This window comes from Neodiprion lecontei, chromosome 1, assembly GCF_021901455.1.
Source record: "Neodiprion lecontei isolate iyNeoLeco1 chromosome 1, iyNeoLeco1.1, whole genome shotgun sequence".
Classification (NCBI taxonomy): domain Eukaryota; kingdom Metazoa; phylum Arthropoda; class Insecta; order Hymenoptera; family Diprionidae; genus Neodiprion; species Neodiprion lecontei.
The window spans coordinates 4,256,463-4,279,104 of record NC_060260.1 but is presented as its reverse complement, the minus strand read 5'-3'; the positions used below and the strand labels follow the sequence as shown (position 1 = coordinate 4,279,104).

The 22,642-nt window shown below is 38.4% G+C and overlaps 1 protein-coding gene across 10 annotated transcripts in view; it reads right to left on the bottom strand.

The window, feature by feature from the left end:
* LOC107227796 (rap guanine nucleotide exchange factor 2) overlaps positions 1-22,642 on the bottom strand; it is a 105,548-nt gene that overhangs the window by 37,432 nt on the left and 45,474 nt on the right. Inside the window, exon 1 of one of the 10 annotated variants that reach the window (XM_046746587.1) lies at positions 11,295-11,439. The exons of the other annotated variants lie outside the window; for them this stretch is intronic. The gene's annotated coding sequence lies outside the window, so the exon portion shown is untranslated. Of the gene's footprint in view, positions 1-11,294; positions 11,440-22,642 lie in introns of those variants that run through there. 10 annotated transcript variants of the gene reach the window in all.

The window sequence follows — 22,642 nt, the reverse complement described above, 5'->3', positions numbered from 1 at the left end:
TTGTACAGTTTGATAATTTTTCTTGTTATTCTCCACATTGGGCTTTTTCCCCGTTACGTAACTCGGAGTTCAATACATATACATACACACACACACGCACACTCGCACCTAACGTCGATAAAACGGTGTACAAACAAAATTTTCAAATGACAATTATCTTACTTTTCTGCGTTAATCACGTTTCAATTCTTATGAAAAAAAACTTCTTTACCGCGTTGAATTTCGGCGACCGACCGACTCTCGGGCCTTCTTTCGACTGAAACTTTAATCGTCGCCTTGACCTCGGCCACCCTGAATTACGGGGAAAACTGGGCGGCCAAGCTTTCCTTGCCGCATACCTGTTTCCGTGATCCGTGAACCTGCGGGAACCGTCACGACTGCGCGCAGGTATAATCCTGGTTCACCTGCGCGCAGGCGTTTCTACAACACCGGAGGAATGAATGCAAACGCAGGGAGATGAAAGGATGAAGGGAAGAATCTTCTCCGTGTCGAGGGTCCGTCTCGACTTCACGAATCCAGGCCAGTGCACTTGACTAACAAGAAAAGTATCCCGGGTCGATATCTCCCGTTTCATTTCTGTTGTAATACGTTACGAGGAACGAAAAACTAAGCGACGCATTTTTTTTTTATCTCCCGTCAAACATTTTAAGGGGGGGGGGACCAAAGAAAGGAGTGTCAAGGGGCGATTTGGTAGCCGTTTCTTTTCTTTTTCTTTTGGTTTTACGCGAGGAGACTACATTTTTCACTTTCACGTTGGGTGTAAAATTTTCCGTTTGGTTGATTGGTTGAAAAATATTATTTTCTTGCGGGTGAAATTGCCAAATCACCCCTTGACACGCCTTACTTTGGAGGGTGGTTTCACCGCTCTTCGAGTGTCTGACGAGCGATGAAAAAAAGAAAGAAAAATACGTGTCGCTTGGTTTTCGGTCTGCTGTAACATATTTAAAAATAAAAAAAAAAAAAAAAATGAAATAAATTAAACGAAGAGATCGTCCATGTGGGATACCTTCCCTGTAAGAATAATACGAAGGTGATTCTACGATATCGTTTGAAAAACTTCGCCCTAACGTTTTTAGAAACAACGATTTGTTCGACGCGTATTTTTCTTTCGTCATTCTTCTTCTCATCATATCACTCAAATTTTTCAACGACAACAGTTTTGCCATGTTTCATCACTTTATCGTGCGGTTGTTACGAATTATACCGACGCGAAATGGCGATGTGTCTTGTTTACACAACTGCGTATAACGATCGATCAATCTCTGTAAGCCGGAAGCTGCGCAGCTTTAACAAACAACTGCGATGAGGATTTACTATAAATCGTATACATGAGCAAAATTTCCGGCTAGTGATTTTACATACCTAGGCATGCGGTATAATCCGTTTTCGGTACGACTGTGTAAAATACGCATTGGTATACGCTATGGGTTATGTATAGGGATACATACGTACAAGGAGTGTACGTAAATAAAACCATCAATTATTTTATACCCAACGAATTATACGGCCATACGGCTGAAAATCCAGCTTTTGCTTCTCCGAGTAATTAACAACAGTTTACATCCCTTGTTCGGGAGAGTTTACCGTATTCGTAATACCTGCATAATAACGAATAATGATTATAATAACAATAATAATAATAATGATAGCCATAACCTTTGACCTTGACCTTACAACCTCTGACCGGCTAATTGCAGAAAATTTACTCGCGATGAGTGTATAAAAAAAAAAAATTGGTCCTTTACTCTTCCGATATTGTATTGTGGCAAGTATTGTAACGGCTGAAATAATCAAAGAGTTTGTTCGTGTAATGCTTATTTATTACATACCAAGGTAATCGAATTTAGTAATTTCAATTTAATTTACATGATAAAGCCGTAAGCTTGTGTATTTTATAACAATAATGTTGCGCGGCTTAACTTTGACCGTCGGAACGTGTATAATCTAATTCATCAGTCAGACGTTAATTAAATTCAGGACTCGACTCACTCGACAGCTTATAATACGAAGCACGCCCCCCCCCCCCCCCCCCCCCCGCGATGATGAAACAAGAATGTTTGTTTTCAACGACCGTCGAAAAGCACAGGAGCGAAGAAGAAAAATAATAATATACAAAAAATAAAATAAAAAGAAGAAGACGGAAGGAAGGAAGGGAGGAAGGAAGGAATTTATATATATAAAAAAAAAAAAAAAAAAAAAAAACGGAATGACAAAGCTGAACCAACCTCCCTTCCCCAAGTACTTTTACCCTGCTAATTTTCAACTTTCGACCGAACTTCCAGCCCTCATCCTTACTTTTATGGCATATTAAAAGCCGAAAGCTCGGAGGCTGCGGGAAAATTATTATTAAAATATTATACAAGCGCCGAGGGGTAACTGTGCATGTGTGTAACGCGTGTGTATTAGACAGGTCTGTAAGTGTGTGTGAAACATAAAGGGGGGCAAAAAAAAAAAAAAACTCCGCAGGTAAAGTATTTTCGGTTTAATGTCCTTGGCGGTCGAATTCCTGAAGAAGAGGAGGGACCAGCATCTCTGCGGATGAATGGAATTTTACTACCACCCGCCGCTGGCGGCACTGACAGCGAGAGAAGAGATTCCCTTTCGGAAATTCTTTACTACGTGTTTCAGGTTACAAAATTAGGTTATAACACATGCGTAAAAGAGTTTTTTTTTTATCACGCGTCATTGAATTTTCACCTATTTACAAATTTTATCGTAAAAAGGTAGAGTAGGTACGTATCCGTGTTGGCAATTTTCAAAAAAAAAACGTTGATTCACATTTAATATTCCGTTACATGCACGTGAAAACGACGAAAAAAAAAAACCGAGAAAAAAAAGTTTGATGACGGTTTTTGCATTTCGGTTTCTTTATTATTTATTTCATTTATTTATTGATTTTTTTTTTTGTTTTTTTTTTGTCGGAAAATCCATCCGACCCATTTGCAGGATATTTTTTTCTGCGACAGATGTTTTACAAGTGATTAATCATCATTGACGAAGTATCGTACAGAATAACGCAGCGAAATCTCTCTCTCTTTCTCGCTTTCGACGTGATACCCCAACAATCCCGCGAACCCTCGGGATCTCTTTTCCATATCGCATAAGCTCGCAGCATCCGGCGCAGACAATATTCCAGACACATGTCTCAGCGAATATACGCGTGTATTTTCAACGTCGGCAGCGGTCGGTCACGGCTCTTCGATCCGATTCCCAACTTATACTGTACAGGATTTTGTAACATGCAATATTCAGCAAGCGCGGCTGTGTAGAACGGCGAAACGGTCAGGCTACAAATATGTCAGTTGAGAAAACCCGAAGGGAAATAAGAGAAAATGAAAGACAGTAAACGGTAAGTAAGATCGAACACTCGATAAACATTTTCATATTTGCGATAAGCGCAAAGTTCGCAATAATAAAAAATTTCATTAAATACCTGGTCAAAAATCGTTTTAACAACAACAACGATAACAACAATATTAATGTTGTAAATTAATAAATCTTATATCCGTTTATTTTTCCGAGATCAGGGTAAAAGATGCGTAAGAAAATTGACGCACGTACGATGGCAAAAAGTTGCAAAAAAAAAAAAAAATAAAAAGAAGTGATACCCGAGTGGATGATAAAAGTTCGTTACAGGAATTCGGATTAGCATCGATATCATGTCGCATGCCTCGTAGACTCGTTCGTGTGTAAAAAAACATGTGTAATATGTTTTCCGGTTTTTGCCCTCACCCCATACACAATTATAATATACCTATGCATACATACATACATATACGTATTATAATATACAACCCCTCGACACATTTTTTGAATTCGCTCCCTGTTGTCGCGATTTGCGAAGGGAGAGAAAGAGAGAGTGAAGGAATTTCATATCCCCTGCGGCGTTTCTTTTGCAGGGTGTCAACAACTCGTAGGTATGTCTATATATATATATATATATATACATACATATATGTATTTCTCTTTTTCTTTTTTGCCTTATACTATTACACCACGCGAGATTTTTCCAGAAGGATTTCTCCTCTCCAGCTACCGGTTAATTAATGTGTTTCTTTTTGTATAGTTATTTCTGTTCCTTGTTTTTTTTTTTTGTTTTTTTTTGTTTCCTTTTTTTGTTTGGTTTGTTTTTAGAACGAATTTCTACATCGTTTTAGTTGCGGATCGTGCGACGAAAAAGCGACGACTTTGCGAGAATAATAACTGTGTTAGAATTTACTTGCAACACGTCAGTTAGTTTGAAGAGGTTCGCAAATAATAGCTTGTTGACTAATAATTATACCTATACATATATACACGTATATGTATATATACGACGAATTGTAATTACACAATGTATGGTATAATACGTGTAATATCGTGTATATACGCATATATATATATATATATATAGATGTTCTTTTATACCGTATCTATACTTTATGTCGTACCTGCAAGATCGATCTATGGGCGCATAAAAGACCCGAGAGAGCCAATCGCGTTGGGTGTAATTGAGAAAATGTACGTGTATACATGTGTGTGTGTGTGTGAGTGTATACGCACACATGTAATTGTACGACCCATCTAGTCGGAATTTAATTACGTAATTATAGCAGTGGCTAAACAATCTTATGTAGATACCGTACACTTACGATTAGAAACAGAGAGACACGGCGATCGATACGAGAAGTAGTTTGTCAGCATACTTTGTGGAAGATTATTTTTTTATTTTTTTGTTTTTCCGACTGGAAAACCACGAGTATCGTTATGCTGGCTAAAATAATCGAAAGAGTTGCACACAATGCGCGGGAAAGAACGATTGCACAATTATTCAACGCGGAACCCCGTAATGAAGAAAATATAGTAATATACTGCTGTAGGTCAGAAAAAGAATCGTGATTCTCGTGCAAAGCAAAGTTGATATTTTACTACCCGTACGATAATTAATTAACAAGATATACGCAATATTCAACTATTATAACAACAGAGACGCGAGATTCAATTAAAATATTATTTTTTTAATCACTGTAACGTTTTATTCGTGCACACGGCTATTCGTATAAATTATACGTGTAACATCGTGAAAGTTTGGTTTTCATCTTTCGATCCTTATTTTTTATTTTTTATTTTTTTTTTTTATTGGGACATCAACACGTTTAAATTGAAATTTCTCGTAAAAGGGAAAAAAAAAAAAATAAAATAAAATAAAATAAAATGCATCGGTCCTTAATGTTTCCTCTTCTATCTCTTTTTTCGCAATTACTCAACCGTTATACATTTTTGTATTTTTTGACACACATGCGAGTATTTACACACGCACGCACACAACGAAGAACACTGAAACTCATTTACCGCGTACATAGCGTGTACGCATAACTTATACGCTCACCTATCAGCTACTACATTATGCCTTCGCGTAATAATCGTGTTATGAAGTTGAAAGCTAAAAGCACACAGATACATAACCGTCTGTACAACAACGCGAGGAGACAGCTACGCGTGTACAACTTTTTGTATCATCCTACATGATTATCGTATGTGTTCGTAATTAAACCAAAGAACGAATTGAAAGTAAACCTCACGACCCTTGAACCAGAATAAACCTTACATATTCCTAGATAATATGAAACGATTATTTCACCATTTCGCAATGTTACGCTCGGACTTTTTGAAACGTTAAATTTCCCGTCGGTACGTTTCCAACTCTGTAGAACAAGAAGAGGATTCTCCGTGGGATATGAAGATCTTGAATGAGTGATCGCGCAGCTCTGGGAAAAGGGAGCAAGTATCCCCGCCGCACCCACGACCGGAGAAACGTGTCTATGGGGCCCCATAGCTTTCGGAGATGGGGCAATATCCAAGGTCCAATATTTAGGGGGTCGAATGGGGCAAGGCAACGTGGTATCGATGGGACGACACGGGGGCCATATGCTAGACATTTATAGAACCGACCATGCAGAGGTTCTCACTCCTCCTCCTCCTCCTCCTTATCCTTCACACCGTGTATTCAGGAAGATTCAACGTCTCTTTATACTCCGTTATGCGTTTACATCGTGATCGATAAAATTATCATCATCGTCATCGTCGTCATACTTTATGCTTGTTGTATCAGTATTCCAAAACTAGTCAAATTCCTATTGATCGAGATTCGATGTATTATTGATTTACCGCAATTCTTTGATTCTACGAATTAACGTAGCTTATACTTTTGACTCGTGAAATGTTGAAATTCGTAACGGTACGCGAAACGTCTTGTTTTACATGCCCGTACTTCTTAAACGTCGTGAATCAATTTTTTTTTTCTCTATCCTCTGAATCAATGAGAATTTTATCGACTTTGTGAAACTGTTTTAGCTGTATAAATATCAATATCCGTCACTTATTAGTCGTTATTGTATATGTGAGATAATTTCACGAAATCGGTAAAACATCTCTTCAATTTGACGAAATTAATTGAGTACGTATCTGAACACATCGCAAAAGTAATGCGCAATTCACGTAAACGTACAATACCGTAGAATTAATTTCTACTTCCTATCAAATTTTCGCAGCCAAAAAAGAGGGTAGAAACGAGAAAAAAAAGTCCGTAAACGAGAACTCGGCAAATTTTCATAAAATGAAATGCAGAGTCAGGAATAATCGGGGAAGTGTATAAATGTATAAATTCGTTTCTGGAACGCCGTGTCGTGGGGTCAAACTGATAAACGAGACGACCCAACCCCCGTTTAATTTCGGTTAGTGTGCAACCGAGCACCGATCGGAATCCCCCCCTACTTCACCCTTAACATTTTCAGGGGTTGCCGAGTGCACAAAGCATTTGTCGAAGGGTAGGTATAAATAATATAACGAAAGTGCACGCCGATGTTTGTATCAGAAACGAAGGGTCGCCTTTCCCTCCCCTTATCGTCCCTTCCCTTTGCTTTCCTTTCATCGCGGTTTCGATACACGAAGAGGCAAAATGTCACCCTACATACCGTCCATTCTCCCATCTGTCCAAACGGAATGCCCGTTGATAATGCGATGCAGTTTGCCTTGCGGTTTACAGACTACTATGCATAATATGTGCGCAAATTGCGTGGTGTTAAATTTGAACGGCAGGTTAAACACATCTGCGGATTCTCTGCTTTGCACTTTGATAACGATTAGTTGATTAAACGCCATGATTTTGAGAATTATTATCGATTTGTTGCTCGAATCATTTCGTCGCAAGCCGATCTCTACGCCCGATTCTCACCGTCGGTGATTTATTTTCATTATTAAGTACGGTTCAGAGTGTACAAAAAGAACAACTTTCACCGAGTTTTAGACTCCCTGGAACACGGGTTTGATTTTCCTGCTCCAAAAAAAGCAGAAACCCAATTTTTGAATGAATAAATCCAATCGATTGGTTTTAAATTTTTCTCATCAATTACTTGTTGAAAAATGATAATTGTGAGACCAAGATGGAAATCGGAAAGTATTTGTTTCAGAAGCTATATGCGAAACAAGTGATTAAGTAGTGAGAAATATCGAATTAAAGATAAATATGAGATAAAAAAAAAATACAAGTTCACATGTTACTCGGTTTTTTTCTTACTTTGCAATAACTCGTTTCACCTGTACCTTCTAAACCAAAAGCTTGCCCACTACCGTCACGCTCTCCAAATTTTCATTTTCTAGCCAAGGATTCACGAGAAAAAAATTGAAAGTAAACCGATCAGGGCTATTCACTCGAAAATTGTAGATTTACGTGCATATTTTTGGGAGTAGTAAAATCTTAAATAAAATAAATAAAATCACAGACGATAGTACGGCTCGATTTAGGGTGGAATGCCTCACGTGTAACGAGCTCGTTGATTAATTGTTGTGCCCTGTGTAGTTGTACAAGTAACGTATAGCGTTAATTAATAACAAAGTTACCTGCCTCTCGCAACTCGCGTTAAACGCGTGCCGTATTTATACAACTTGCACAAGTCCGTGTGCATACATACACGTACAAATGCACGATATAAAATAAACTAAAAACCACGCCATGCGGCAAGAACGTAGCGAGTTGAAACAGTAAAACTCCCGCCCTGCACCACGGTAGGTATAAAGGTACGTACATTGACTGAAACGGAGCGTAAATCCTACACTATGTACGAGTAAATATCCTATACATACAACAAGAACAACAGGCAGCAGGAAGTTTGCTCGTACCTACTTTCGCCGTTCGCCATTATCGTCATTTTCTCTCTTTTTTCCTCTTTCTTTTTAATTTACTTGGTTGTTTGTTTGTTTTTTTTATTATTATTCCTCAAGCTTTTCTTTTCTTCTTCGATTTTTCGTTCTCTGCGACGATAGTTTCTTATTTTTATTCTGATTTTGAGTAATTACATGTAGTAGATAGTAAAGAAAACACCAAGTATGTTTTTGTTTCGTTGTTCACATTTTTCACGCTCAATTTAATGTATTGTTTCTACCCCCTCCCACGGAGCGAATAAAATAATTCACGCGCAAAAAAGGGAAAGAAATAAATAGAAGAGAAGACATTTTTCTTTTGCACAAAAACCGCGTGAGAAATTCGTCGCTAAATAATCAATAATATAAATATTTCAAAGTAGGAAATTGAGAAAGCAATTTCTAGAAGAAAAAAAAAAAAAAAAACCACTTGATTCGCATCGATTAATTCGTATTGCACAGTTTAACGTTTGATATGAAATTTTCAAACTATCGTCATCCAACGTAGAAAGAATGATAATAAATCAAATAATAAATAGTCCCCGGTACGGAGTTACATAATACCTAAATTGATGATAGTTATACGCAAACATACGTATAAAAATTGTTCTACTTTTACGCGACGCTTCGATATCCTCGAAATATAAGACGAGATAATTCCGTAACTCTGTCAGATCGATGTCTCGTTACAGACGAGCAATAACGACGTGTCGACTACTTTCCGCTTCCGGAACTTTTCCCACCCACTAACAGTATATTGTAATGTAGGTGGGCAACGAGATGTGGAGAACGAGAAAAGACGGGCTCTGCAGTAGCCGTATCAACGCACGTGATACGATTGCAAGAAATAAGAGTCACGCCGATCGATCCTCGAGTCTAGTCTGACACTCCAACTACCGAGGTAAAATCTAACGCGAGGTAGAAATTTTTTTTTAAATGAAATTCTAAAACCAGTTTGATATAATAAAGGTAAAATTCATTATATTACTCCTTGAATTATTGTTGTAAAAGTCGTTATTTAAATCATTGTCGGAAGTAAATGTAACATAAAGTACGAATTTTCAAAAGTTAAATTGTAAAATCAGTCATTTTGACTAGTGTTGGCCACGACGAGAAGAAACGTGTTACATTTTATCAGCTGTGTTTAAAATTGAAGAATCTCAATTTATTACAAGACTATTATTATCAGAGCAAGTGGGCAAAAAATCAAAAGCCTTGATTCGATCAACAAGATAATCGTGACTGAAATTGCACGATACATACAACATACCGGTAACGTTAAATGCGTATAATAATTTTCGTAGTTTTTGGTTTACGTAATGGAATTTGATTTTTTCCAACGGGTAAACGACAACCGCGTTTTTTGATCGTACGCGAATAATAATAATAAACAAATAATAATAAAAATAATAATAATGAGAAAAAAGAACAACGCCTTCAGCGATCACGCGGGGTAGTTGCACGAGGGCGGATATATACATAGGTACGTGCATGCACATAGATATAACCAGGTACACGTATAATATAATATACGCTAATCGGCTTGCCGTTAAGAAAAAAGATCGCATCTTTCTTATTGCGTGTGCGGTGCTCGGATGAAATTTCACTCGCATATTATTTGTGCGGGGGTTTACGACGCGTTGCGTTTACCGCACACCGTGAATGTATCGTCTTTTGCGTATTTAAAGCGACGGTGAACCGCAACGAAAAGAACGCCCGCGCTGTCATTTAACCTGTGCGAGTGTGACACATGCATATATTATATATCGGTATATAACATCAAATATACATATGACAAATATTTGAGAGGTCGATTTGATCGATTGTTAAATTCGCGTTGAAAAGGAATTTTTGTTACCGGATTATTGCGTCGACTGTGTACCGAGTAACTGGGGGTTAATATTTCAGGCAATTTAACGTAGAAAAGAGAAAACATTAAAAGGTGAAAACATACGCGTAGCAAATAAGATACGAGATGGTTAGATTTTCTCTGGTTTTCTATTTCTTTTTTTTTTCATTTTTTGCCTTCTATTTATCTTAACGATTCTGATTTAAACGTTATTCTTTATACACGTTTGAACGATGTTCAATTATTCGACTATCAACGTTTCGTGAAATTCTACAATTTCTACAAATTAATGCAACGACGAGAAAGAAAAACAACAAAGAAAAAAAGTAGTGACAAATAAAAACGTGAAAAAATAAAAAAAAAAAAAAAACTCGGAGTAATTATCCAATCCCTCCTCCTCTTTCTCCTCTCACGGGCATATTTTCTCACCCTAATTCCAACCCTTCCGCATCGCTTCTCGCATTTCCTTGACGGAGGCGTTGCAGCGTGCAGTTTCTACGCCTGCCCATCTCTTCTCTCTTTAGTCTACCTACCTACCTACCTACCTGTAATGTAACAACACAGACCGGAAGAAAATCGCTCGAGCATTATTGCTTTGGCTATGCCAATGCACGCATGGATACTCGTAGGAACGCATACCGCGTAACGTGACGCAGAACGAGCCTTCAGCAGAGTCGGATATTTGAAATATATTATACGGAAGTCTCGAGTGTCAACAAAGATACGTAAAGCAGACTAAACTTTCCTCCCTTTTCCTTCCCATGGATCCGGCACATTTTATCCCAATCCCTCCCAGAGGCAGCCGTTCATAACGACGACGACGACCTGTAAACACGATAAACCGAATGCGAGTCGTCTCTGGAATCAGCGCCGCATCCATGCAGCCGAGAATAAATATAGTAAAGAGAAAAAATAGCGTGGGGAAATTTGTTTCACATTTTTCAACGATATTTTCGTCGCTCGAGTGACATTTTCTTTATGGGGGGGGGGGGGGGGACGACGACGACGACGACACTGATTCGGGAGCAAAAAAAAAAAAAAAAAAATAAAAATCCCCGTTTAACTCCACGTGCTCGGCGTTGTGCGATCATCACTCGTCAATTTTTTTTCACACGTGTTGTCGAAGAAATTATTTCATTTAATTATATAACACAAGTATATAATATGACATTCATGACCGACGACAGGTTGAATGTAATGGGGGGGAAAAAAAAAAAAAAATTAAATATAAACAAACGAAACAACACAAGAATGAAAAGGTAAAAACCGTTTCGTTATCGGCACACGGATGAACATTAAACACTGCACAGTCACTTTTGGAGCTTTCCGCTGCACCGTACAACGACACACCGCGTGTCGTTATAATCGATCAAGGGTCGATGATCGTGTGACACGATTTTGCGAGACAAGTAGAAAAAAAAGAAAAAAGAAAAAAAGAAGCACTTGGAAAAAAAAAATGAAAAATTTCAAATTCGCACCGCGCGATTCGCGTCGTCGCGTGGAATGCGGAAGAATAGAAAAAGTAACCGCCGATTGTTTCGTTTCGAAATCGAGGAATAATCATGGTATATTCGAGGTGGCGTCGAAAGCCGTACTGACGACGAGAGTCGTCGGAGTTGAGAGGAGAGCAGCGGTGGCACGGTAGTAGTAGGGGGATGAAGAGGGGGGGCGGTGGGGGCGAAGAGGGCGGAGGGGGCGGAGGACCGCTTTATCGCTACTGGCGCTACGTCGCGTCGAGCCTCGGTACCACGTAGTTATAATGCCTAGCTCTAACGCCTAGAGAATAGGTGTAAGCGTGTGTGTGTGTGTGTGGGTGGGTGGGTGGGTGGGTGGTTGGTGGTGAAAAAGTTGAGCCAGTGCGCATAGTAAAACACACACACACACACACACGCACGCGTGCGATGGTGGTGGTGGTCTTACTTAGGCTGCAGGATACGGAACATCGAGTTACGTAAAATCGTACCCTGGCTGCCACGATGCACCTCCACTAACTCCTCTATCGCTTTCTTTGATTAGCGTATTTCGTTACTCCTTCTACATGTGTACGCGACACACACGTGCAGGCGAATGCCTGGGTGTCTAGGATGCTACCATATACTTTTATACATATATGTATATATATATATATGTATACGCGTGCGTGTCGACGACGTCGTTCTATCGTCGTTTCAACGAAAGATAAACCGACAGAGGGCGATACTTATTAAAATTGATACTCTGCCCTACGATAATCACGAATTGACACACGATAAAGCGATATATTAATTGAACATGCGATTATACGTAGAGTGTAGAATACGCTGTATCATACAAGTGTAAAATGAAGCTATCCGTCTATCTGTCTGTCCTGTCAACTCGTTATTCCGTGAATTACGAAGGAAATGGAAATGTTAAATTTCACGTTTACTCAAATAGCTAAACATGACTTTTTGTATGCGCCAACAGTTTTAATATTTCGTCAGCCTAGACCCGAAGTGGTGTTTGACACGAGTGTATCATCCGCGTTACACGTGAATTGTCAATCGACACGTTTCGAGAAAAGAATAATACCCGCAACAGTGGGATCATTAATTGCCAGCTGAAGTAAATTTCCGTCGGATTGATCAAATTCTTGCAGGTCATACGTTGGACGCGTGGAGATATACCAATGCATCTATCGTGGCATCCGTGAAGCGTGTATCCACGTAAGGTAGAATAACGCTGCAAGATGCGGAGGCTTACGTACATACGTTGTACGTGCACGCATCCTTGTCGAAGGTACGCGTGTGTGCATATGTGCGTACATACACAGGCTTGCCTGAGAGAAGACTGCGATGTGTGCACAACGTTAAGGTTCCGTTCGGTAACCATAAACTACACATGGCATCGCGTTCTCACTCCAGACCCTTCGGAAAATATTACATTATAAGGCTATATATGCGCACGTATCGCACAGCTAGACTAGGGAGTATAAGGTAGGGATAGATACCATAGTCTAGGCTGCGTCCTGCAGGCACTTGACGAACTTGTAAACCGTAACGCCAGGCTGCCAGTCTATAGTCTTACTTGTATACACACTCTCACACACACACACACGCATATACGCATCTACGTGCTCTTTTATGCATTTTAGAGTCAGGCTGCTGCTGCTGCTGCTGCACTGTGTCAGGTATCGGCTTACGGGTGAAGATTACGCTTTTAACATGTCTGCAAGCCATGTGGGTACAACAAAGAATGTAAAACGAGGGTGTGTTCAACGGTTTTTTTTCGTAAAAATTCACAACTTATTTTATACAGTAGTGATTATTGCAGCACACTTATTACACGGTCACCATTTTCATTTTTTATTGTAACAATATAAAATAAATAAAAAAATAAATAAAAATCGATCAAGGGTAAAAAATGAATACTAGCTTCGTAGCTGTATAAGTGGGAAATCTGGTACGTCGGTTGATCTTCTTTTTTCGCATGTATTATGCTTTGACGACGTTTACGCGGGGAACGGTAAAACGATGTTAAAGCTGTATTGAACTGAACAAGTCTAGTGTAAACTAAGCAAACTAAGTAATTTCGCAATTACCAAAAAATTTAATCTAAAATTTTTCTCATCGTGTTCAAATGTCCACTCAATGTACTTAAATATATACAGGATAATAATATCGTTACATCCAATAACCTGAAATCTTGCTACATATTGATCGGTGTCAGAGAAAAAGAGAGAGAGAGAAGAAAGTTCCTTTTTTCACGAATAAAATCCTTCCGCGGAAGATATGTAATATAATTACAGGGTAATGCAATTGCAATTGCAATATTGCACCGAAAGGTTAAGCCGGAAGGTAGTCAACCGGAGGTATAAGAGGAAAAAAAAAAACCCTGCAGGCTGAAGAAGTGAAATGAAAAAAATAAAATAAAACCCTCAGACTTTTCCAGCGTTCGGAATTTTCCGCGACAGTTACAGAGGAATGATTAATTTGTAGGTGTACCTACGTTAAGGTGGTCCTTACATGGCGTCAAAAAAAAAGAAAAAAAATTTGAATGGGAAGTTACAAATTATTCAAAAATATGCTCATTCGCTCTCTTTTGTACTGAATTTTATTTCAAAGTTATTGGTTGTAAAATTTTCCCTCAAATGATAATCCGCACTTGCACTGTACAGCGAATATGTGCACAACTACATCTATTATATACTGTATATTTATATATCCTGCATGTGCAAATTGAACCTATTTAACAGTACGTATACATGTATGTATGTTACATGTATATTAACTAGATGGGAAATTATTAAATATAGTATATGTGTGCAGGTGGCGAGGAACACGCTTATTAACCCCGCGAGTTACGCAACGCGAAACTCGCTTCCGCCTGGATTAAGAAGAGGAGGAGGAGGAGGAGGGAGGATTGGCGGAGAATCGCAAAAGTGAAGGCTCGAAGCACGTTTCCTATCAGAACGAGATGCGCGGCGCAAAATCTAGCCTAGTAAATAGATTCTTTGCGGTTTTGCTGCAGCGAGAAATTATTTATACGCCTGACAGCATCAGTCGCAATTCGCGCGGCAGGTTTATGACAAAAAAAAAAAAAACGGTATCGCTAATCATCGCTCGTTTATTTTCTTCAACTTCCGTTTTCCAGAAAATCCTCATAGCGTGGAGGAAAGAAAAAAGGGAGGAAAGAAATCGCGCAGATCAATTCCATTGCGATACTGTAAGTAGGATTTAGAAGATCAAAAAATCGCGTTGCGCGCGCAAACTTTTTTCAAAATGATTAACAAATATCACGCATTGTTCTGTTTTGCGTTGTATTTTTTTTTTTTTTTTTGTTCATTCTTTATCCGGAGAAGGAATTTTGTGTAAATAATGGATCGAAGGATCATACCACGTTTTAATGGATCTATAATAATATTACATACCATGCCTTGTATACAACACGTAGTGAAGAACATACGATTTATTATTACACGCATACATACGAGGTTGGGCGAGAAATCGCATGATCATAGATTACGTAAGAAACGTGCGAGAATTCGATCATATTATAGCGTGTATCGAAGTGTGGTTATGATGTACGGATTGCGAAAAGAAGAGAATAAAAAAAATTGAAAGCAACAAAAAAATTGATAAAATTGGTAGAATAATAAAAGTCGCAACGAGTAACGGATAAAATATTATCCATACAACCCAACATACGAAAAAATACGAATACATGTAACGGCGTTATTGCCGATCACCGTTACACTCACAATCAGCGACGCCTACTTTGGCGCCGGTTTGCGATCAGATTTTTTTCCATCCTCTTTTCTTTTTACAATATCATCTAGCTAGACGAAAAAAATGTCTATCCTATATAAGTATATACGGTATATACAATTTGAAGGTGGTCGAGATGTGTTCCAATGATGTGTATAACGCACGTGGCAGGTATTTTATTGCGAACGAAAGAGAAAAATGATATGAAAAGAAGAAGAAAGGTTTGCGTAAGTTTCGGTGAACGATACGAATAGTCGTAGAAAAAGGTGATTCGAATTTTGTTCAAAATCCAAACGTAACGTCAACATCGTCCGATCTTATCAATGAAAACAATCCCGATCATCTGAATTATCTTCCGTCCGGGTATGTATTGTTAAAGTAAATTGATAGATCGTGTACGAGTTAATCGATATGATTAGAAAAAATAGAAAAACCCTATTAAATTAAAAAAAAATAAAATAAAAATTTTAAATACACAAACGAAACCAAATATCGTATTATATTATAAGTATGCGAAGAAATTCTCAACGCCGTATACATATATGGTATAATATCACAATGATTATACGAAAAGTGAGAAAGGATATACGAAAGCGGATGTAAATGTAGGTATATAAACATATGTGTAAATATTATTTATAACGCGAGAGGAGGAGAAAATGTGCGAAGCATGCCGCCGCCGTATCGGTGAGGCGTAATTAATTAGAACCGCGAGCTTTCAACTTCAGTGAATGTATATCATATACGTATATACTCGTATATATATATATACATATAATCAAGAGTTCGCGAGCCCTTTTCGAACGATAAAGTTGAAATCTCGTTTATCGCGGCTATTTATACCGTATGCATGTGTAGATGCGAGTGTATGTATACATACATGTAAATTATAGGTACTATATAACACTGAGAAATGTTCCATTTCTGATTTCTCCTTATTTCTTCTTCCGTTATTCCTTTCGCGCCTCATTACGCACCGCGTTCAATGTGATAACGGTGATTATCGTTGTTTAACGTTTTTCTTTCTTCGGAATAGGTACTGATTTAATATAGGAAGTCGCAACTTCGTCGGTGATACAGGCAGCTTTATACCACAAGAATGCTTTGCAGCGTTATTACAACGCATAAGATGAAATGAATATTCATGTCAAGAAGAAGAAAAAAGAAAAAGAATTCAACGAAATTGGAATCTTCCGGTAATTTTGTTTGCCTGGACCTGAAGTAAGAAACAGAATTGAAAAATAAGACGAATAGGGGATACGTTGTAAAATATTTCCAATTTATGAAAATAAATATTCTCGAAAGTTGAAAACTTGCTTTATGCAGGATTTTTGAATTCAGTGGGATATCGGATTCACGTACGATTAAGGGATGCAAAGTAAATGAGAGTCGCAGGCATGACAAGATACGTCGTAACGTCGATTGACGAAATAAATCGATCGAACGTACGCAGCGTGGTTGAAATTCCGAATTTGAAACGTTCCGAAAGCGTCGAATCCCGAATTTTTTGATGGCGAAACTTAAAGTAAAGAATCAATTAAAAATTCGAATGTTCCGGAAGAGTAAAATGTCAAAAGAGCGTAAATCCGACAAGTCAAAGTTCCAAAAGTGCGAAGATGAGAAAATTGTTAAATCTGAAACATCGAATTTTCATTTCTGTGAATTTCTGGCTTGGTGAAATTTCAGAACTTTGATCTTTCTTCGTTATCGATTTTTCACATTTTTGCTCCATCGTATCTTGAATTTTCAGAATCTTGCATAATTCGAAACTTTGTAGTTTAATCAAAGTTTGACTTCTTCACTTCAAGTTTCGCAATAAAATAATTCGAAATTAGGCGCTTTCGGTACTTTTCAAATTCGGAACTCCAACCCCGCCCCCTTAACGTAACGGGGCTCGGGGGAAAACCATGCACACCCGCAAAAAGTGTACAGCAGACAACGCGTCGCTGGGCAGCGGAGTGTTTAAGTAAGCGTAGGTGGTGGGGGGTAGAACAGGGTAGAACAGGGTAGGGTGGGCAATACGTTATACGCAGGGAACACAATACGCGAATTATAGGTATACAATCCAATCTGCCTAATGGTCCCCGACATCCCGCACCGTTTGCGGTTTCGCATGTTCGCCCGGGTTTTCGGGGGTTGGGGCGTGGGTGGGAAATCGGGAAATCGGGAAATCGCTGCATCCTGCATCCAGGGTCATCCCTCGATTCCCGCAGCGGCGGCGTGTCGATTTATCCCGGACCGATGCACACCGATTGACGTTACGGTTAGGTGTATGAATAAATACATACCTATATCAGGGTGAACATGGCGACCACGAAAAAGAGTCGAAAAAAAGTTCCCCGACTTTATCCTGATTTACGTTTATGCTAACCACTCTATTTATAACGTCTCTACGGATGCAATATCTATCTCTTATCTCTATGAACGGAAGCAATGTATCTTTTACAAAATTTATAAAAATCTTTCCGTGTGTATAGTAGAAAAATAATTCAACTTTCATCGTGAAATTATTTCGGATTTTTATTCGTCGCAAAAGATACTTGTGTATTTTTTTTCTTTCTTCCGCTGGACCAACGTTCGTTTTCCCCAACCAATTCAAAGATTCCCTGACTTTCCCCTGACTTCCAGATTTTCCTTGACGGTTGGTCCTTATTTTCAACTCTTGTTTGAAATTGGACCGTGACCCCGCAACCAAATTATTTCATACGAACAAATAGAAATCTCCTCCAAAGCACAGACCTTAATATCTCAAACCTAAACCAAGGTCTGTGAAGTTTGGCATTTAAGATATACCGATAAAAAAGAAAGAAAAATATCGATTTTAGGGGAAATTCAGCGTAGAGAAAACGCATGATATGCAGGAATGAAACGGAACGTATACTGAAAGTATAATAACATGCGTATCAACTACGGAGTACGCAGGCCTCGGAGGAAAACGGAGAGGGAGAGAGAGAGAGAGAGAGAGAGAGAGAGAAAGAGGGAGAGCGACGGCGAGTTTGGAGAGGGTTTTCAGCCCTCGTAATCGATTCCGAGGTTTTCCCGGGTATATGACGTCAATGTCAGGGTTACGAGAACGGCCGGCATGTGCCACAGCGTTGCGGATTCTTCCTGCCGCATATTTCATTCTCCGTTCACGCATTTTCGATTCACCAATTTACGGGGAACCGGAACTCGGTGAGAGAAAAATCAAAGGCGTTGTACCAAAAGTGAAGAAAAAAAAAAAAAATTTAAATACACCAACACTGCAGGTCGTATTCAAATTCTGATTAGCCGATTACGGATTCCATGAAATCTCGATCAAGATTCTACGTCTATGTCTCATCGTCGGATTAATTTTATAATATTTTAAAAGAAAGTAGGTGGCAAAAAACGCGGTCGCAACTTTTTTCAAAATTTTTCGCACTCGGCGTATCTGGAGAATGACTTAAAAACTTATATATTTATATATATATATATACACACGACCTTCAACAGAAGCGATAATAAATGATACCGAGTATGAAAATTCTGCACACTGTAAATTTACACTATAGGCGTGTAAATATTGTACATATATACGGATGCGTTTGAGTATATATAATAAGATAGGAACTCCCAAGGTGCCTCGGGCGCGATTTACACCCGGAACATCTCTCAGGGAGCGACTCGAGCGTGGAGAAGAGAAATAAAGTTCTCGAGATGAAAGGATACCGCGAAGCGGTCAGAGAATTGTGTCTTATTGCTAGTCAACCTCGGTACAAGTGTGGTGTACATATACACCTAAACACACACACACACACAGATATAGATATTGTGCCTTGTACGGAAACTGCAGCTCCGTGAAAATTTCGATCACGGTGTGTAATTTGCAAAAACTACCAATTTGGAGTTATAAGCAATTTTATATGTCTATATTGTATTGCAGATTTTTATGGATCGTTAATCGAGTTGAAGGTAAGAACAAGAGAAGATCGATGCGGCAGAAGATGTGAGAACAATTTCTTCATTACCTTAATAACGTAGTCGATTTTCTATTTATTTTATTCTTACATAGCAGCTTCCGATAATCTGTACGGTATGTATGTAACGTCAATTTTTTTTACCTTTCTTCTCTACTTTCCTTCCTTTCTGAAACATTGTATGTGTATATATATTCAGACCTCAACCGAGACTTTATTTTTCTTCATCAACAAGTCCGAGTCAGTTGTTTTTTACGTAATTATTACCGCGGTCATCTCGATGTAAAAAAGTGGTGGCGAAGATCGACGAAGAACAAAAAGGAAAGAAAAACAAATAAAAACGAAACAAAAACGAAAAAAAAAACGATACGAAAATTATTCAACGATTCGCGTTTCGTGTGCAAGCAAGTGGCAGTTTCGTCCACTTAACTTTCCTAATCAACGATTAAGCCGTAACCGCATGTACGGTGATATTAATATTAAGCGAGGGTAATTTTCGCATACACACACATATATATATATATATATATATATATATATATATATATATATATATATATACATATGTATAATATACATAGTTGTACAGAAAATTGGCAATAATCGTTTCTAACGTTACATGTACAGTACAGCTGCGGATGATGATGATGATGATTGTCATTATACTATGGTTACCTAGCATTATCAAGCGTCTACGACTAGCGTTATAATCCAATGTCTGATAGTAGGTACGTACTATTTAACAATATCATATATTTAACAAGTGCATGTAGGCATATATGCACGTAACAATGTAACATCTTGTGTCTTTTGACAGCATTGTTCCTGCCGCATGTGCGATATTATATTGTTCACATCAGCAACGCCAAGAGTCTCTCTCAATTCTTTCAAAGTCTTGCCGTAATAATATCTACTCAGCTTGAATGACTTTTTCAACGTCAGCTCAACCGCGACCCGCTTCATATATATGTATAACGTACCAGCCATGTACGTAGAACGCGTTCTACGCAAAAATTAAGAAAAACATTGTTAAAAATTGCATTCGAAATTTAGTAAATTTTCAACCATCACGTAATTTGATACAATAATTTTTTTAACAATTTTTATATCGTTAAAACGTGGATAAGACGAGTTTGAAAAACGTTGCCAAGATTTTCGAACTTATAATATATGAGGGAGGGAATCTGATTCATTTCCTGCGTGTAATTTAAAATTAGAAACTTTTCCAAAGATCAAATATTCCCCTCCCTCCCCTCCTCTCATCTACAGCATCCTCTTCTCGAAGCTTCGTGAAAATCGTCAAAGACCGTACACGAAAGAAAGGCGGTACTCTCAGGACGCGGGTTAAAAAGAAAAAGTCTCTTCCTCTTTTATCTCCCTCCCCTCCGTTGGCTGTCCACTCGGCATTTTCTTTTCATTCTCTGCTCTCGTCTTATTCTCTCTGCTTATCATCAACATATAGTGACAACTAACCGAAGCGGCTTTACGGTATTTATTCTCCCTTCTTCTTTCCTTAATTTTTCAATTTTACCGAACATACGATTTTATATTCACGGTATATTTAAATACACCAAATTTAATGACACGACGATCTCTAATTTTCATCCGATAGTAAAAAAAAAGTTTACGATATATTCCGAAACCTTCACTTTTATATCCGAAAAAGTAAATAACAAATATTAATTTTCATATGGAGAAAAAAAAAAAAAAAGAACAATTTCATTTGTTCGACGATAGGAATCCCAAAAGATTCGTCAAACACCAATTAAGGCCGAAGTCCTAAAAATTGTCGTACATACACCATAAAACTTGTCAAACTTCCGCCCCGAAAACTATGGCCAAAAATTATTTTACAATCGTCTCAGGTATACAATAATAACAATAATTCTCGAGCTTCTCGCAAGTTTCTCCATAGATCAGTGCCGCGTTTCCCTTCGCCGAGTTCGTCCCACGGTTTTTCCACGCGTATATGCATCGTGTGGGCATCTATCGCTGGTTCTCTTTCGCCGGATGAGGAGGACACATGACATACCCTTTTGTAGCTTATTCCGCCTCCTTATTCTATTCATCGTATAAACGTGATGCTCGACGCATAACGTCGACGTAGGAGTCGAATATCGACCCGTGTCTCCTGGTCTAGACCACCTCCTCATACTCCTCGTCCTCTGCATCCTCCTCATCCTCCTCATCCTCATCGCAATAACGCTAAAACTGTATTATACTCGTGGTATTTGTTAGAGGTACGAGCCGCAGATATGGTACAATATTAGCGTCACGCTGTCCTTTTCGCTCGACGTTTGGACAAAAATGATTAGTAAAAATTATCGAATTAAAAGAAATTGGAGATTTTATACCTATATATTTATACCTATATATTCGCACGCGAAACTTTCTGCGTACATAGATATATTTTCGGTTACATGGTTGCCTGTGTATTCGTACGTACGTAACGTATAAGATAACCGATGTTCGCCAAAGTTTTCTCCTCAATCTTCTGCACCACTTATAGTATTATACGTTATAACGAAACTCGGTGACAGCGTCGAGGTGAAGTAAGTAGTAAGTAAGTGGGCTGCAAGGTACGGATTTGCTCGAGTCTCGCCGAGCCGAAATCGACGAATTTCACAACCGAAATGTATTAGCAGCGATTGTGGAATGAGATTTGGGCGGGGCTTCGATGTCGTATAGTAAATAGGACACGATATAACACGTACGGGAGGTAGTTTTGCATGTTTTCGAATGTAGAGATTCACTTTAATTGTACAATATGCGGTTAACATAGAACGAAAGGGGGGAAAACACCAAAATAACGAATACAACGATCGTCAGTGTTTAATTAAATTTTCAACAAATAAAATGGACAAATGGAAACGCGTCACGATCTACGAAACGATAATGATAATCGAGTGAATTAGGGATGGGGTTGTGATAAATTAATACACAATAACTTGATGGGAAAATTCTGGTGATTAAAATTTCACTATATGCTTAAAGTAAATCAGGCCATAAGGATGAAGTTGGTAATTTTAACCCTCTGAGAGCAGCCACAATTTCTTGGCTCACTTGTATTACCCCACACTGGGTAATATATTATGCGAAAATAGTTTTGTTTATAAAAATGTTTTAAATTCATATTTTTCAGCTTATAAATAGTGAAATGAAACAGTCACAATGTCTAATGTAGGATGGTACAGGAATGAATTCGATACGTTTACTTTGGATGGCGGGATGAAATTTAATGCAAAATGAGATGTTAAAAATTGGCGAGAATTTCTTCGAATTGGCAATAATAAATGGTTAATATACGATCCGGGTTGCTCTCAAGAGGGTTAATTTCAATCTTCAAACACGAAATGTAGTTGGGTAGAAAAAAATTTGGCACACGTGGATTTCCGAAGTAAAACTTATCATCGTGCAGAAACGTGCGAAATTTACGGTTTGCAATTCAGAGT